This window comes from Silurus aristotelis (genome assembly GCF_946808225.1).
Source record: "Silurus aristotelis genome assembly, chromosome: 10".
Lineage (NCBI taxonomy): Eukaryota > Metazoa > Chordata > Actinopteri > Siluriformes > Siluridae > Silurus > Silurus aristotelis.
In genome coordinates this window covers 13,021,281-13,039,344 of record NC_139583.1, presented here as the reverse complement: position 1 = coordinate 13,039,344, position 18,064 = coordinate 13,021,281, and positions in this window count along the sequence as shown.

Below are 18,064 nucleotides of genomic sequence, written 5' to 3'. Positions count from 1 at the left end.
ACCCTGCAGCCTGGATGGTGTTGACAGACGTGTCCCAGTGGGTCCTGCGCAAGTCAATACGATTCAGTTCGGGTCACGTCTACCCCCATTCAACGGGCTTTCTCTCACTCTGGTGAGAAGCGAGCAGTCTCTGGTCCTGGAATTAGAAGTAGATACTCTCCTGAGGAAGGAGGCCATCAAGGTGGTCCCTCAGTCAGACAGAGATTCGGCACAGCACACGTAGACCTTTTCACATCTTTAGAAACATTGCACTGTTGGGAGTGGATGCTGTGGCGCAACCATTGCCGAAGCTGTGTCGCGCTGCTTCCGGGAGTTCTGGAGAGAATTCGCTGGGACGGAGTCTGTGTCCTCTTGGTAGCCCATGGTGGCCGGGCCGTCCGTGGTTCACGGACCTGGTGGCCCTCCTTAAGCAGCCTCCATAGGAAATTCCTCTGAGGAGAGATCTCCTCTCTCAAGCAGGGGGCGCAATAGTTCACCCAATATGTGGAAGATGTGGCTGTGGTCCCTGAAGGAGCACAGCTCAGAGGCTCGGGTCTCTCCCCTGAGGTGGTAGAGAGCATTCTCCAATCCAGAGCTCCCTCCACGAAGAGGTCATATGCCACGAGATGGCGTCTGTTCACTGCGTTGTGCTCTTGGCACCAATTGGAACAAGTCCACTGCCCAGTTGGTTCAGTGCTGGAGTTTCTGCAAGAGCAGTTTGCAAAAGGGTTGTCTCTATCCACCATTAATGTCTGCGTGTCCACCGTTTCGGTGTACTACGCCCCATGTCCGGGCTTTCACTGGGCAGAGACCCACTCCTGACGCGTTTTCTCCACGGCACCCAGAGGCTGAGGCCTCCGGTGCGTCCCAGAATGCCTGGTTGGGACCTGCCTGTAGTTTTGGAGACTCTATCTGAGGCACTTGTCCAACAAGACCACTTTCTTGCTGGCCATCTGCTCTCTGAGGAGAGTAGGTGATTCAGAGGCCCTCTCTGTGGCCCCCTCTTTCCTGGAGTTTACTCCAGGTATGACAAGTGCCTTCCTGCACCCTAGAGCGGGTTACATCCCCAAGTTGCCCTTGGTCGATACACGACCTATCAGGTTCCAGGCATTCAACCCTCCTCCATTCCTGACCCCAGACTAGGAGGGCTGTGCCTGGTCCAAACGCTGGACTGTTATGTCCACCGTATGAGTCCCTGGAGAAAGTTGGAACAACTGTTCATTTGCCACAGCCCTCCGAAGAGTGGCCTTCCTGCTCATAAGCAGATGCTCAGCAGGTGGATTATTGATGCTTTTGCTTCTTCTTCTGGGTCCTCTGGTTTCCCCGCTTCATTCGGGGTCAGAGCTCACTCGACCAGGAGTGTGGCAGCCTATAAGTCTTGGTCTTCTGGAGTGTCCCTTCAAGACCTCTGCGATGCTGCGGGGTGGTCCACCCCACTCACCTTTGCCAGGTTTTATCACCTTAACCTCTGTGCAACTCCTGGCACCTCTGTCCTTTGACTCAGTTTTGCTCATTCACACTAGTCAGGGACTGGTCAGTGTGGTGTTATTGGACTCTGGTTCCCAAAACCCTCTCTCGTCTCATTCTGACACAGCTCGAGTTCCTGAAAGGGAACGTTTTTAGGTTACGTATGTAACCCAGTTCCCTGAGGGAACGAGACGCTATGTATCAAGCCACACCTCCAGCACCCCTTCAGCACTTCCTTCACGGGTTACAGAAGCTGAAGCCATCTTCTCTCCAGGTGCCCTTTATAGTCCCTGGTCGTGACGTCACCCCGCCGGTGACAGCCTGTCTTTAATTTTAACTGATTAGACTCATTACTTAGAGCATGGACAACGCAGTCGCGTTCCCAAAGCTTTCCGACGCAGCATCTCGTTCCCTCAGGGAACTAGAGTTACTAGTTACTAGAGTAACCTAGAGACTTTACATACGTAACCTAGAGAGATTATGGATACTGCAAGAAGACATTGAGTTGAGTCTTTGATAACAATCTAAACATTGTTTAACATGCCCAATTTAAAATAACTAATTGACGGCAAGTTAAATCTGAGCTATAAACATACTCAGTTTCATGAAGCTACAGTCCTCCAACTGACGTTTTTAAATCGTGATTTTCATAATTGAATAATTGACTTTAAAACAGGAGAAATTATTGTTCTATTAGAAGTATTTCTTTGCATGCTGCACCCCACACAGATGGGGGTTTTTTTTATCTTTAAATTGTTTATAATATAAAATGTTTACCTGATTTACATATTCGTGCCTCCTTTGTACTAGAATTATGGTGCACTCAAGCCGAGTGAGAAAATAACCATTAAACACTCAAAGAGTATAAATATTGCATTAAGTGATATAGAACCCATCCGACTCTTAAAGCAACAGAGACCAATTGTAGTTGAGGCCGCTGCAAACAGGTAAAGTTTAACCATGAGAAACAAGATTTGACTGAAATTGCATTTAAGAAACTGCATTTAAGAAGAAAAAATTTTAACTTCATATGTAAAAACATAAAATCCAATGTTTATTTTGAACCAGAAGCTCAAAGGTTAAGAATCTGTGTCTGTAAACAGATGGTTATCAGTTTATATCTGATGACTGACACAGATTAATGAGATTAAACAGTCAGCCACATGGGTACAAGTGTTACTGTTTTATCCTACCACAGCTAGTCCTTTCAGCAACCAATTTAACACCTAGCAGTCCCAGGAGGCTCTGATTCTGGCCACGATTTGTGTGTGATATTTAGAAATGAATTCTAGATCAAGAATAAACTGCCCTGTTGTTTTTAAAATAAAATATTTGTTAACCATTAATTGATTCATACCATTTAATGACACACATTTAATGACACCCATTTAAACACAATTAAAATTTTTTACATCAATGCTTTGTTGCTATTTCTGTGGGCAAAAATGTATGCATTACCATGTAAATTAAGCAGAAGGTGGTGTGACATTTCTGCTGGTGCTATGAGGTTGGATTGTTTAGGCAGGATTTTTCAGACCTATGGTGCATGTGCCTTATCCTACAACCCAGTTTTACAGATATTCACTATTTTTTTTGTCCACTTCAATCCGAATAGATCATTTATTGAAAATATTACATAAATAAATTTTATTCACAAAAAATAGCAGCAAACAAATAAACTGAGGCTAGTCACACTGAAGGCTGTAATAAGGTGTATTTAAGTCAAACCCTGGCTTTTACTTTAATCAGCATTTAAACCCACCACAGCATGTGAAACATAAAGTCCATTAAAATCTAAATCCACTGAAAACTTTTGCTGTTTTTAAAATTACCACTTAATTAACATAATAGTCAGCAATATCATTCATGATTACCCGGGCGCCGGGAGTCTTAACACATGATTAACTTCCCCTGTCAATGGCCGCTTTTAAATAAAGACTAAAGACTGAAGAAATCACATAACAAACAATACAATAAAACTAAAACAAATCTCATATTTCTTTTTTTTTGTCACTGTCCTAACTCAATTGTAGTACCTGCTTTGTAACAGGGTTTCAGATATACATTATATAGTATACAGTATACATATATGATCTCTGAATAAGCATCTTGTAATTAGTACTGTACCTGCAACATTACATTTTCTCTTTCCTCCTTCAATGCTGAAGGGAGAAAAATCCAGGAGTGAAGTAAAGGAACACAAAGAGTGTGGGCTATTAGGATGAACACTGAACGAAATGGAAGATGAGTCTTCGGTGTGCACTTTGCTTTTATGGCTCGAAATGTCTCCCGCCTGGCATGCCAACAATAACCCTCAATAAGAATAAAAAGCAGCCATCAACAATAATGGTTTACACGCATACAGATTGAGTCACTCTTACACGCAAGTGCAAACACAAGCACACATGCTGAAATCACACTGTGGAGCCCTGTAAATCTGCTGCTCTGGCCTTTTTCCTGGTGCTTCCCTGCTCCCCCTGCTGTCTGTAAAGTGTGTAATAATGGCTTTCATTTGGTTATGGGAGCAGAAGGGCCGCCCAGAGATGGTCAGATTAAATCTTACATGTGTCAGAGCAACACAGCACTGTGTTGTCAGGAGAGCGGTGGTGAAAAATAACCTGTCATCACTTTTCTCCTGGTTTGGTATCACCTTTTTTTCCATCCTCATTTTGATAGTTTACTCACTCTCGATTTTGGGAGTAATTCGCAAGGTGCCATTTTTGATGACAAGTTGAGAGACAGAGGTTGTAACTAAGAAAATAAAAAACACAGCTGTGCAGACCTAATTAATCAAAGGCAAGTTCTTACCTTCTGTAGGTCTGCAAATATGAATAACACTCTAGTCACTTCTGTTTACTGGGGAGTGAAGGGTAGCCACTGTTCTACCAGATATTCCATAAGCATTTACTTATGATCATGAACTTCACAGCATCAGTTGTGACAAGCATTATACATCCAGACATTCTCTGAACCATTAAATCTAACAACAACCATTACAAAAGAATAGATTTGTGCAAAAATGTTTTTCACTGCATACCTTCAAAAAATATGTTGATTATGCGAAATAGCAATTGTGCAGACATAGGAATCCCTTATACCACTCATAAAGGGCTATATTGACATACTCTCTTTAGCACACGATGTTTCCTCTCAGTAAAACTGTGTGAAATGTATGAATCTTTTTCTTAGCATGAAAGAAAAGATCGCTTTGGCACATGTGAATACACGTTTCTGATGTATGATCATTATCCAACTCATAAGTCACTCATTTTATTCAACTAGAAAAAACTTTTTACAAAAACCCATATTCCTGGTTAAAAAAAAATCACAAACATGAACTCCCAAGTAGCAAAATGTACAATGAAAACGTAGAGCTGTCTATTAGTGCAGTTCGTATTTTTGATTAGCAATAATGGAGAGAATTGTGGTAGTCCATATGCTGCCCCATGATCTCGAACATACAATGAAGGAAGTAACACAGTTTTTCTACTTTCTATTGTTTTACTGTTGTTATTTTACTATTCCTTTGCACTATAGCGTAAACCCTTGCTTTGATTTATGCTTTGCCTATAAAAAGCAGTTATTAAACTAAAAGAAAAATAAAACCCCCAGAACTCAAACTGTTAAACATATGGTGATATCTTTTTCTGTTTTAAGTGTTATTATTTTTTTTTACAGTGCTGAAAATTTGTAGATATGCATCACAAATTAGCAATAATGTGCAAAAACTGTGTTTTCATTGTTGCCATTCCTATTAGCAAAATCAATCCCTCAAGACAAAATTGAGTACATAATGTCGATTCAATGTGAAAATTATAGCAGTCTAAATCCTTTGTTTATGCAGTTTTTGCTATTACTATATCTAATCCCAACAATGAAGTGTGTGTTCTTCAAGAAACACTTACAGAGCGTTCCTAATTGCAGCATAATTCCAAAACCAGTCTAATGTTTGCAGGCTATCTAAATACTAATTACCTTTTTTTATCATTTATGCTGGATTGCTGAATACAACTGAACAATATGTACGTTCGTTTACAATACTGCAGTAAAAACAAGTTGGCAGCAATAATGAAATAAATTAAACAACTTATAACTTTTAGGAAAAATTCCACATTTTGGAGTTGCAATGTATTATTGCTTTGTTCATTTATTCATTCATTCATCTTCAGTAGCCTCTTTTTCCTAATCAGGATATGCAAACATTTCTGCTACTTCAGCTGGAAAGCATGTCACTGCAGTCTTTACACAGCAGGTATTGTTTTTTTCACAATATTTTTCGCAACATGGGGAGCGTGTGTGTCTGTGGACGTGTGTGGGTCTTTGATAAACTGAACCGAGAAGTGGAGTGTTGACAGAATGAATCAATACTGGCACTGATAGGAAACAAGCCAATCATCTTGTCTGATCCTTCTTTATTAACACAGTGCCTGTGGCTCACACACAAAAACACACCGAGATACACAATGTGACTGTCACTCATGTCTTTTGAGTGTCACATTTCACACACTAGGATTAGCACATCACACATGCTGCATTACATAAAATGTAAATAAACATAATGTAAAAATTAGAGGCAAAAGATTTTAGACACCTGATCATCACATCATTTTTTTAAATATTGCACTCAATTTACAGCTATTTATAGCCTCCACATTTCAGAGAAGTATATTCCTGAACAGAGCTGTAAAAATTGGTCCTCATTCAGCCGCTTGAAAAAGCATTTATAAGATCATGCTCTGATCAGGTGAAGCCTAGTGTGCAGCGTTCCGGTCTATGAAGGGTGTTCAGTGGAGTTGAGGTACAGGTTACTTAAGCTTTTTTCGACTGCCAACCTTGAAAAAGGATGTTTTTATGGACTCTGCTATGTGTGCAGGTCCACTGTTATGCTATAACATCACAAAATGAAGTTATACAATTTTGTTCTATCAACAATGTGGCAACAGTTTGGTAAACCACAAAATATGTTGGCTTATTGGATCTTTGGATGAATTGTTCCTTCACTTGAACTAGGAGACCCAAATCTGTTCAGCAAAACATTGCCCATGTGCATAATATGAGCTCCATGAAGGTGCACTCCTAAACCTATTGAATACCTCAACCCTACTGAACACCTTTGGGCTGAATTGAAAGGCCTCCTTACCCTTTATCAGAAACTGACTTTATTAATACCCTGAAAAACAAATCTCCACAACCACATTTCACAATCTAGGATATTATAAAAGCAGATAGGGACTGAAATGGGGAACATTCAAAAAGCACATGAATTATATAATCAGGTGTCCACAAACTTTTGACCATACAGTGTATATTAATGAGCCCATTAATATAAACCTGTGATATGAATGTCAACTACTGTTACAGAAAATTACTCAACACATTCAGAACAGTCAGATTAGAAAATTCAACAGCTCTCATGGTAGAGAAAAACATGCAAAGTGCAATAAACACAAGCAGTTGCTTTAACTCCCCTGTCGATCTGTAGAACCTCACTGCTTGATTGATGGGGTAAAGCTTGCTTTGATAAGGTTATAGCAGTGAGTTGGTTTTATGCTGTAAGGCTTCATACTGACACTGCGGGTGTCAAATATGTGTGATTAATGTGATCTATGTTTTTGAGAAAGCCTTCTCTGCTTGCCTAAACACTATCAGAAGCACTGACCTATATTTACAACCTAAATTCCAATATTTATTCAATGAAATTGTATTAATTTATTCCCCACAGAATATTATCTTCATTTCTCTTGGGTGTATGTGGATGTTAGAGTTTTTGTCAATCAGATTTCATCCTCAATGTGCTGCCATGTCAATCTAATCTGCCCAGGGCCTTCAATGTCTGTTCTGTTGGCCTTTTTTTACCATCATCTTCTTAATAAATAGCTCTGTTTCTTTAACCAATCCGATTTCATATTCGCCTCACAGGGCAGCTAGCTGGCCCATAATAGCGGCAACATTTTTCTGTTCTATGATTGGTTGGTCAGAAGGGAAACTGTTACAGCCAAAACACACCTGTGTAGCGATCTGTACACATTAATACATCTGAGTTACACTTTTTTATGTCTACAGAGGAAATGAAATTTATTTGGTATCGGACATACTTAAAAATACATTTTCAAGAAAAGCTAGAGATCGTGAGGAGGTCGGCCAACCCCGAAGCTAGCTAGCTTGTCTCAGCCCAGAAAAGGGTTTGTTCGCCACTACCCTACCAGTGAATACGAGCGGTACCACTGGCTTAAAGCCTCTGAGGAGCGGTACAAATTATGAGTATGCATCTCTGGTGAGTAGGTTGTATTTTATTTAATTTTAAATGTTTTTGTCATGTTATTAGACAAATATTGATTCTGAACTGCTCCAAATGATGTAAGTGGCACAGTTGCGGTGGTAGTGTAGAGGTTTGGAGTCTTAACTGGGTTTCTTGCTGTAGTAAAATGGTATTCACCCTCCATATGTGAAATGCCTCTCTCTCTGTAATGCCACGCAATATTATATTACAGGTACCAAATGCACGGCCCGCCAGTTTTTTGCAGTGCGAAAGACTGAACCAGTGTGAGAGAAAACTTTCTTTATTAAGCAAGTCTTCATTTATTTTTTCAATAATTTTATAAAAAACATGTACCTAAGTGTCAGGCATGCAATAGGTGCTGCTGTGTGTGATGAGTGGAAGAGTGGTTTTATTGTTCAGCATCTTTTTAGTTTGAATGCTTTTGGCAGCAATCCATAATTGTGGACACCTAGCAATTCTGTTTTACATTTAATGAATTCCTTCAAATAAATTCACTCTTTATTACTTGATTTTTTAATTAATACACAGCTAAAATAACACAAATCTGACCTATCATCTACTGTGGCACACAGATTTAACAACAAACAATGACAGAAAGTCTTGATATAAAAAAAGGTATTATTCGCTGCAGAAATAAATAAATATTGAACATATTATATACATGTAAATAGGCTTTTTAGATTATTTACTACTGAATATAATAATATGATTCTGTCTCATTATTGCATGTGCTCTCTCTCTCTTTCTTTGTGTATCATTATCTTTTTCTTTCTCTCTTCAGTAACTGCATATCATTTGTTCAAGCCGTTTCTAGTTTGAAAGTTACTTCTTGTGAAACAAACCATCTAAACAATTTTTTGATATGTGGTTGCCATGTTATAAGTTCCTAATAATTTAACAGCCCGCTATTCCAACATAAACATTGGGAAATTGTTTTCTTATCATTAATTTGTGAGCCTTAATATGAAACTGTAATTCAATGCAAGTATTGTATTAAACTCGGTTAAGAATACCTAAACAGGAACAATATTACCTTTATAATAGAACTAATAAAGTTGTGTATTACACAGGGGTGGACAGTACATGTTCCAGCATGAGGTGCAGCGAAGCTTAATAACAGCCATCATATCTGCTACTTGATACTATTTTTGGAAAAGGCCACGTTACAGCCCAATACATTCTGAGCTGGAATGGAAGGGAAAATAAGTCCAATTTCAAATTTGGTGCTCACAGAAAAAGTAGCTTTGAGTCAAAAAGGTAGCAATTAGCACCCTGAAAGTGTGCAAAATGTACCTAATTAGATTTTGAAGATGAAAAGCCATGGCTGGCTCACACATCCCAATTAATTTAAATGTATGCAGAAATAAAAGCAGCTCTGGCCATGTTAACTTCAAATCACAGCGAGAAAGTCCCTTATAAAGCATCCACTTTATTAACATTCACTCCAAAAAGAAAAAAAGAAAGAGGTGAGAGATAGCAGGAAAGACTGAAGGAGAGAAGACTGTTTAAAATAATGCACACCTCATAGGTCAGTCTCCACTATACAGCAGGTCAGTACACGACAGGAAAAAGATAAATGTTGGATGGAAGAGAGGTAAAAACAGATGAGAAAGAAAAAAGGGGGATGAGAACCTAGGGCTTAGATCCTGAGAAGGGCTAAAAACAGATTGGAATGTTTGGTGGAGGTGGAATGGTTTTAAGGGAAAAAGTGAATACTGAAGATAAATGAATGTTGTGAATTATTCTAAAAAATAAAAATGTGTGTGATCAGACATCACTTCAATTAGTTGTATTAAGGAAGTAATAGTAAAATAGTAATAGTGGAGCAGAACAAGAGAGACAAACATCCTCCATCATTTATATATGTTGCATTGCAATAAATGTATCTAGCTGGAGGGCATGAGTATGAAGCTAGAGTTCAGGGTTGCCGAATGTTATCAGAACAGATTCAGACCTAAAATCAGAGCAGATTTGAAACTAGTCCAAATCTTTAAGCACCTTTGCATTGAAAACAGTTGAATAGCATTGCATACTCATTTCTGTATACTATAAACAACAAGGTCCTGATGTGGTATCACTGTTTTCAAAGTTCAGAAGAATAGCCACCTTTCACACTCAATAACATTAAATAAAAGATAGAAATCTTGCCAGAAAGGAACACAGCATATGTGTTTTAGTTACAAAGTTAAGTTCCAATATGTTCAAATGAAAATGAGGATGCCTACTTAGAAGGTGGTAGCTCAGTGGTTAAGACATTGGACTTTGATCAGAAAGTCACAAACCACTGCTGGGCCCTTGAACAAGACCCTTAACCCTCAACTGCCAAGTTGTATGTCGCTCTGGATAAGGATGTCTGCCAAATGCCACAAAGTTCAAATACAAATAAAGATAAGTGAAGCACAAAACATACTAATACAGACAGTAAAGCATTGTGTTACTGCACTTGTGTAAATCCATGTGGTAAAAGAAAAAGCCAAAACTAGGATTAACATTCATGAGTAAACAACCAGTTCAGTACATGAAGAACTTGTGCTTAAATATTTGCAGGATAAGTTAGCAAAGATATGCTAGTTTATGCCTAAAGGGTTTCTGATAAGGGTTGTCCATGTTGATGTGGAGGATTGATGTTATTACGGTGTATTAGAGTCCATTTCAGCTCCCAAAAAGAGGCAGCAAGTATCATGTGCTATTGCAAATTATTAGACTCACTTAACCCAAGAGGACAATAATGTCTAGAGCTTTTTGTAGGGGTTCTGTGTGTTTTGTGATGTTGTTGTGCAGCAAAGTGGACTACTGTAGTGATGCTGACAAGACGCAGACTTGACCACAGTACAATAAAGTGTTATTTTAAATCCCTTTTGCCAAAAAAAAAAAAAGAAAAACGAAAAATCTTTTAGTGAGCAAGCCAGAAGCAACAGCGGCAAAGATGTAATCAGATATAGAAAAAACCTGGAGTGGAACCAGGTGCCCAGCAGGGGGAACCCATCCTTCTCTGACTGGCACTGTGAAACTGCCTATGAATTGGTGTAAGTGGATGACTAGAAAAAGAGATAAAAGGTTTAGTTTTGCAGCTATGATTGAAAGTTTGGTAAAGGTGGAAAATTACGGAAGTGCATTGCATTCACAAAGAGAGAAAAAAAGGATCTCATAATTATGACTTACTATCTTATAATTATGACCTAATATCTCAGAATTATGACTTAATATCTCAGAATTATGACTTAATATCTCAGAATTATGAGATCCTGATCTCATAATTATGACTTGTTATCTCATGATTATGAGATAAGTGGGGGCAGTCTGTGGCAGGGGAGCATTTTAGCGCATAACACCGGATCTGACGTTACTGCATTCTTCGCTCGGAAGCGCCTCATTGCGCAACAATGGAGCTGTAGCAGTTATCATGGTTTGGCTTGATGACTGTATATTAGGCAAATTAGCTACTGGACATTTCCTAATATGTGTTACACATTCTGACTGTCCACTTGATAAAAGTTTGTTTTATCAAGTGGACAATCAGACTGTGCAACATATATTAGTAGTCAATGTTAAAATATAATAATAATAATAATAATAATAATAATAATAATAATAATAATAATAATAATAATAGTTAATGCCCTGTATCTTTTAACTGGAGTAAGACTTACCAGAACTCAGTTAATTAGCAGAAGGGGGCAGTCAGTGAGGAAATGTCCAGTAGCTCGATCAGGATCTCATAATTAAGAGATACTAAGTCATAATTATGATATATTGTCATATTTATGAGATCAGGATTTCAGAATTATGAGATATTAAGTCATATTTATGAGATCAGGATTTCAGAATTATGAGATATTAAGTCATAATTATGAGATAGTAAGTCATTTGTGAATGCAATGCGCTTCTGTAGAAAATGTATCTAGATAAAATAAATAAAAAATCAGTAAACAAAAATTCAACGCCACTTGATATACAGTAATATATATTTTGAATTTCCCTCTATTACTCTCACCATATCACTCTAAATGGCAAATATGAGAAACTGCAGCAATCAAACCTGTATTTATAAGACTTTTTCCTTATTGTTTTATTAATAGCAAATTGTAATAATTACAATTATAAAAGTTGAATTTTATACATTTTAATAAAAATTTAAAAAGTAGATTTGAAAAAACAAAGGATTGTCCTCATTTTCTATTACAATAACCCTCACTCTTTGGGGAAAGTGTGTCACTATATTTGGGAGTGTGGTTGTGGACATTTGTGCTCATTCAGCAACAATGGTGTTAGTAAAGTCAGGTAGTGATGTACGGTGAGGAGGTCAGGGATGCAGTCAGTGTTTCCAATTCATCCCAGGAGTATTCACTAGGGTTGAGGTCAGAGCTCTATAGTAGGTCTCTAAAGATCTTTCACTTCATATGTAAACCATATATTCATGGAACTCACTTTGTGCACAGGGCATTGGACATCCTGGAACAAGTTTTGGTCTCCTTGTTGAAATGAAGAGGAGCTACCACATCCAAAGACATCCTATACAACTGTGTCCCATTACTTTTGTCCCTAAAGTGTATGTGTTGTTCATAAATAAGCAGTTATACAGAATTTCAGATAAAGGGTTTCGAGGTGGAGGTGAGTGTTGGCGTGTGTTTATTAAAGAAAACACAGCCGAAACAAACACAGAGACAAGGATCGTTTCAGGAGCAAACAATGACAAGAATGAAAGATAGAACAACACGGTACAGTGCATACGTGGGATTAAACACATAGCCGTGGTAAATACATGGCAAAAGCTTGACAAAGAAACAGAGCATACACAGAACGTATGTAATTAGATCAAGATATATGACAGCGTGATGTGCTGGGGCTGATGGGTAGAGTAGATCATCGTCACTGCCTGTACAGAACTGACACAGATCAAATTTAATTTAATTTAAGGTTGGAATTATCATGAAATATATGCGAAAAATTTTAAACGTGTTACAATTTTACCAATGATAAACACATCTTTATACTGCTGTATATAAAATCAAGTATATATATTTTTCCCATTGTCTTAATATCTTTACTCAGCAAGAGAACAGTATTGGAATTTATAACAGCATTTATTTTAAGCATTACAGCCACATGGGACAAATGAACTAAATAGTTTATTACCTATATAAATGGGAAAGTGGCAAAAGTCCAACACTGCAATTAACTCAGCAATAGTTCAGACAGCAGTACAAGAGAAACTTCCATTTTGGTGCACTGGGATTGGAGTCCAGTAGTGTTGACTATCTGCAACTGAAACCATATACTATGCATATATACACAACAGGGAATGATCCGGTGGAAAAAATAAAATAATTAGAATTGTACTGTAGAATATGTATTCAGAATTTTATGATTTTTATAATTAATGTGCAGCTGATGTTATTCTAAATTGTTCTAATTTTTTGTGTTTCACATCTACGCTTAACCCATAATGAGCAAATTGTGATCATAAAAATGTAACTGAATGATCACACTGACATATGTATTCAGACCCTTTGCTTTGCATCCCCCTTTTCTGAATTATCTTTGACATCCACCTGTGACCAATTAAATTCATAAGACAATTGATTGACAACTAACAACTGAAAATGCATATCGGAGCACAATCCAAGTCCAGAACTCAGAGACAAGTGTATGATGAGGCACAGATTTGTAAAAGGCTATTAAAAAATAATTTCTGCATTGAAAAGCTCAAAAAAAAAAAACAGTGGCCTCCATAACTTGTAAATAATAGACATTTGGAACAACCAGGATTTTTCTTTTCTTCAGCTCATATAAACAAAATGAACATGCATGTGTCTGTAAAAAAAAAAAAAAAAAATGATTAGGTGTTTCCAAAATTTTGACAAGCACTGTAAATAAAAAAAAGAACAAAAGTAAAAGTGAGTTGAAAAGTAAAAGTAATTTTTTTTTTATTTATTTGATTGTTTGTTTGGCAAAAAAAAAAATATATATATATATATATATATATATATATATATATATATATATATATATATATATATATATATATATATATATATATACAGTATATATGGATGTGTTTTTTTTTTGTTAATGTATTAAATATCTATTCAATTTATTCACTTGTTAGTCAACAAGCCTTCAAATTCATGACAAAATTGTATAGGTCAATATTTTGTTTTGTGTGTAATCAACAAGAAAACATGATTTTGTATGAATCAGAGGTAAATCTATCATCCATCAAATGCATACTTTGAAGGTGAATTTACTTTGTACATTAAAAAGAAATACTTAGAAAGTATTGAATTTCAATCATACCTACAATTAATCTTTCAGAAAATTACTTAAGTACAATAATTAAGTGTAATTGCTCAAATATTTCCCTCTCTATAGTCTTTTCCATGTTCATTGGATATGTTCATTTTCCATGTGATTAGCCATGATATTTAGTGGAAAGAGAGAATGAGAGGTTGCTAATGATGTTAAATGCAGCTTTACAGACAGCAAATTTGAGTGAGAGATGTTCACAACTTTTAGAGTCCCCTCATCAAAGTGAATACATGTTTATTTCTTGTCTCAAATGCAAACACAGTGAAATTGTAATGTTGATCAGGGAAGCCTAAAAGCTTTTCCTATGCAGTTATTGTAATATACTACAATTTCAGATTTTTAGGTTTCCAATTTAATTTTAAAAAGTTTTGTGTTTTTTTAGTGTGTCACATTAATAAAACGCATTTCCGAGAAGTGTATCAAGATTATTGGGGTCTAACAGAGACTGAAACAAGTTTAGCCACATGCTTATTAGGTGCAGGCAGATTAAATTGCTTATTAGATGCGTTTTAAACTGCACAGCATTAGAGCATTGATGCAACTTTAAAAGGTCATCACACCAAAACAGTATTGATTTGATATTTTCTTTTTGCTTCATTAATACTTTGAGTTTGTTTGTTGCATTACAGAATTTCTTAACTTTTTTTATTTAGCATGCAGTTTTATTACATAGTTTACAAAGTTTTTATTTTATTTTGTTTTGTGGCAGCCTGATATTACATTCAATACCCTATATTGACAAAGTGAAAACAGAATTCTAGTAATGTCTGTAATTTATTTATTTTTTTAACCCCGTAATATCACATATACATAAATATTTAGACCGTTTCCAAAATTCCACAAAATTTGCTTAGGTGCCACCCAATTCTCCTGATCGTTGCTGAGATGGATCTACACCTTGATCAGAGCCCATCTGTGGAAAAGTTTATTGATTGGACATAATTGGATTATAGAAGACCTCACAGCTGACAATGCATATCATAACAAAAACCAAGCCATGAGGTCAAAGGAACTGCCTGCAGTGTTCAAAGAAAGAATTGTTGCAAAGCAGAGATCTGGGTAAGGCTATAAAAAAAATTCCTGCTGCACTGAAGATTCCTAAGTGCACAGTGGCACAACCAGGACTCTTAAAAGAGCTGGTTGACTGGCCAAACTGAGCAATTGTGGGAGGAGGGCCTTAGTAAGAGAGATAACCAAGAACCTGATGTTCACTCTGAATGAGCTCCTGTGTGACTAAAGTCCCCGAAGGACAACCATCACTGCAGCCCTTCATCGATCTTGGCTTTAGTGAGTGAGTGGCTAGATGTAAGGCTCTCCACAGTGCAAAACCCGTGGAAGCCTGCTTGGCACCTGAAGGACTCTCAAACTGTTTGGAACAAGATTCTCTGGTCTGATGAAATCAAGATCTTAAATGGCCTGCTATGGAGCGCTGACCTTAATCTATTAAAAAATTATAGGTTGAGTTTGGAATTCTCATTGCACTCCAGGCTTTCTCTCTTTCATCAGTACCTGAATTTACTAACACCCTTGTGAATGATTGAGCACACATCCCCACATCCAGACTCCAAAATCTAGTGGAAAATATTCCACGAAGAGTGGATGATATTATATCAGCAAATGGAGACTAAATGTGAAATAGGATGTTCAAAAAGCACATAAAAATGTTATATTGTTTATATATACATATAATTACACACGTGTGGGATTTAATGTGTGAGTGGATTAAAATAACTCTAAACAACAGATTTATTGTGTGGGAAAAAATATACTTTGCAGACAGTGTGTCTTTAAAACCCCAAAGAAAACTACATCTGAAAATCAGTTTTCCTATAGCTGCCTTCTGAATTAATCCTTTTTTAATGTATCATTTTACTTTGTCTTCTCTCTGTCGTCCTCACATCAAATTGACATTGATTAGCATTTGGTAGGGAACAATCTCCCATTCATTCGAATTTTTCTTCACACGTAGTTTCATCGCACTCTGTAACTCTATGTGTTTTTCTCACGTTTTGGTTGGCACTTTAGTCATCAGTTTCCAGTGAAGGAGATGAGCAGAATGGCATCCTGCTAGCTGAGACAGTGGAGGCTCATTGAAGCTAGAGAAAGGTCACTGATGACAGGCCTTCAGCTGGACTGTCAGAGCAACCCACGGTTCTCTCTCTCTCTCTCTCTCTCTCTCTCTCTCTCTCACACACACACACACACACACACACACACACACACACACACACACACACACACACACACACACACACACAACTTTGTCTTATTACCCTTGTGAGAACCTTCCACATTGCAAAATTATTAATGCTGATAAATAAAATCACAAACAATGTTCCAAAAAAATTATTATTTTGCATAACAAATATGCTTTTGCTTAACATGTTTTTCAATGAGTTAGAAAATAATGAATTTCATTAATAATTAGTTGGCAGTCATTCTGTCCAAAATACATCATGCTTAAGAAAATATGATAAATCCACAGATATTTGAGGATTAATGATGGCATTAAAAAATATGGGTAGCAAATATTTCCTACGGTTCTGCAAGCACCAATTTACACTACAAAGTGTAAGAGGGGTGTTCTGATGTGTTAGCATTTCAAATACTGTTGGAGCAGTGTACACAAAACACATTCCTGTTATTATGAGGACTAAAAGGTGAACCCTCAGTTAATGTTAGTGCTAACAGGGCAGGTGACAGCCAAATAAATCTTGACCATATGTAACAAATTTTACTAACTTCTTTCTTATGAATGACAACACTGAAGAAAAAAGATTCTGGTTTTGGCTCCCAAGTAAAACAGAAATGGATGTGGAAGGGGGTGTAGCTGTATAAGCTATATATATGTTTAAAAATTTACATATGGCCATGTGTCTCAAAGGAAGCATGTGTTAGCTTTTGTCCTCCCTGGGTGATGGGGAAACCTGACTTCTGGGAATTTTACATATACATTACATATATGAAACTATATATATATATATATATATATATATATATATATATATATATATATATATATATATATATATATATATATATAGTTTAGAATGAAATAAAATGAATAAATAAAAATTACTGTCCATGAAAACTCCAGACCCCCCTCAAATTCATCCATTCTGTACCCCAACAACGACCTCCATATCTTGTATGCAGACGTATGTGTAACAACAAATATTTTATGACAAATGTCATAAAATGAAATGCAGTACACAAAAATAATAGGCAGACAGACAAATATATCTAGTAAAAGAAGCAGACAGACTGAAAGGTAAAAGTGATAAAAACAAGTGCATACTGTAGAAAGACTCATCATGCACTGTTGGGCTCATGAGAATCTCAGCCATCTCATGTACTTACTGCCACCTAGTGGGTCACTTTGCAATGACACCACAGCATCTGATTAGCTACATGAACCCAGAGCATGACACTAATTACAATAGGGCACTGAACTGACAGTACGGCACTTACTCACCATGAGCAGATACACACACACACACACACACACACACACACACACACACACACACACACACACACACACACACACACACACACACACACACACACAATCACTTAGACTTGGAGAGTCACCAGTGGCTTTGAAGGAAGAGTGACTTCACATACAGTAGTAGGTGCACTATGAGTCACATACTGAGAGTGACACCTCTCATCACCTTACAGACTTTTTTTTTTATCATTTCATTGCCTGTCTGCTTGACTGTGCCTAAAAATCCAGAACATATACCCAGGCCTGAAAAAGACTAAGATTTTGTTGCTTAAATGGTCCCTAAGACACTCTTATCCAGAGCTACTTACAATTACCTTATATATACAACTGAGCTGTTGAGGTTTAGGGCCTTTCACAAGGACAAAGGATCAGCAGCTTGGTAAATCTATGATTTGAACTCAGTTTTTCAGTCAGAAGTCCAACGTCTTAACCACTGACCTGGTTTGTACAAAACGTTATTGTGCTATTATAAGCATTGTAAAGAATTACATTGATATCACTCAGTCTGAAAGCATATT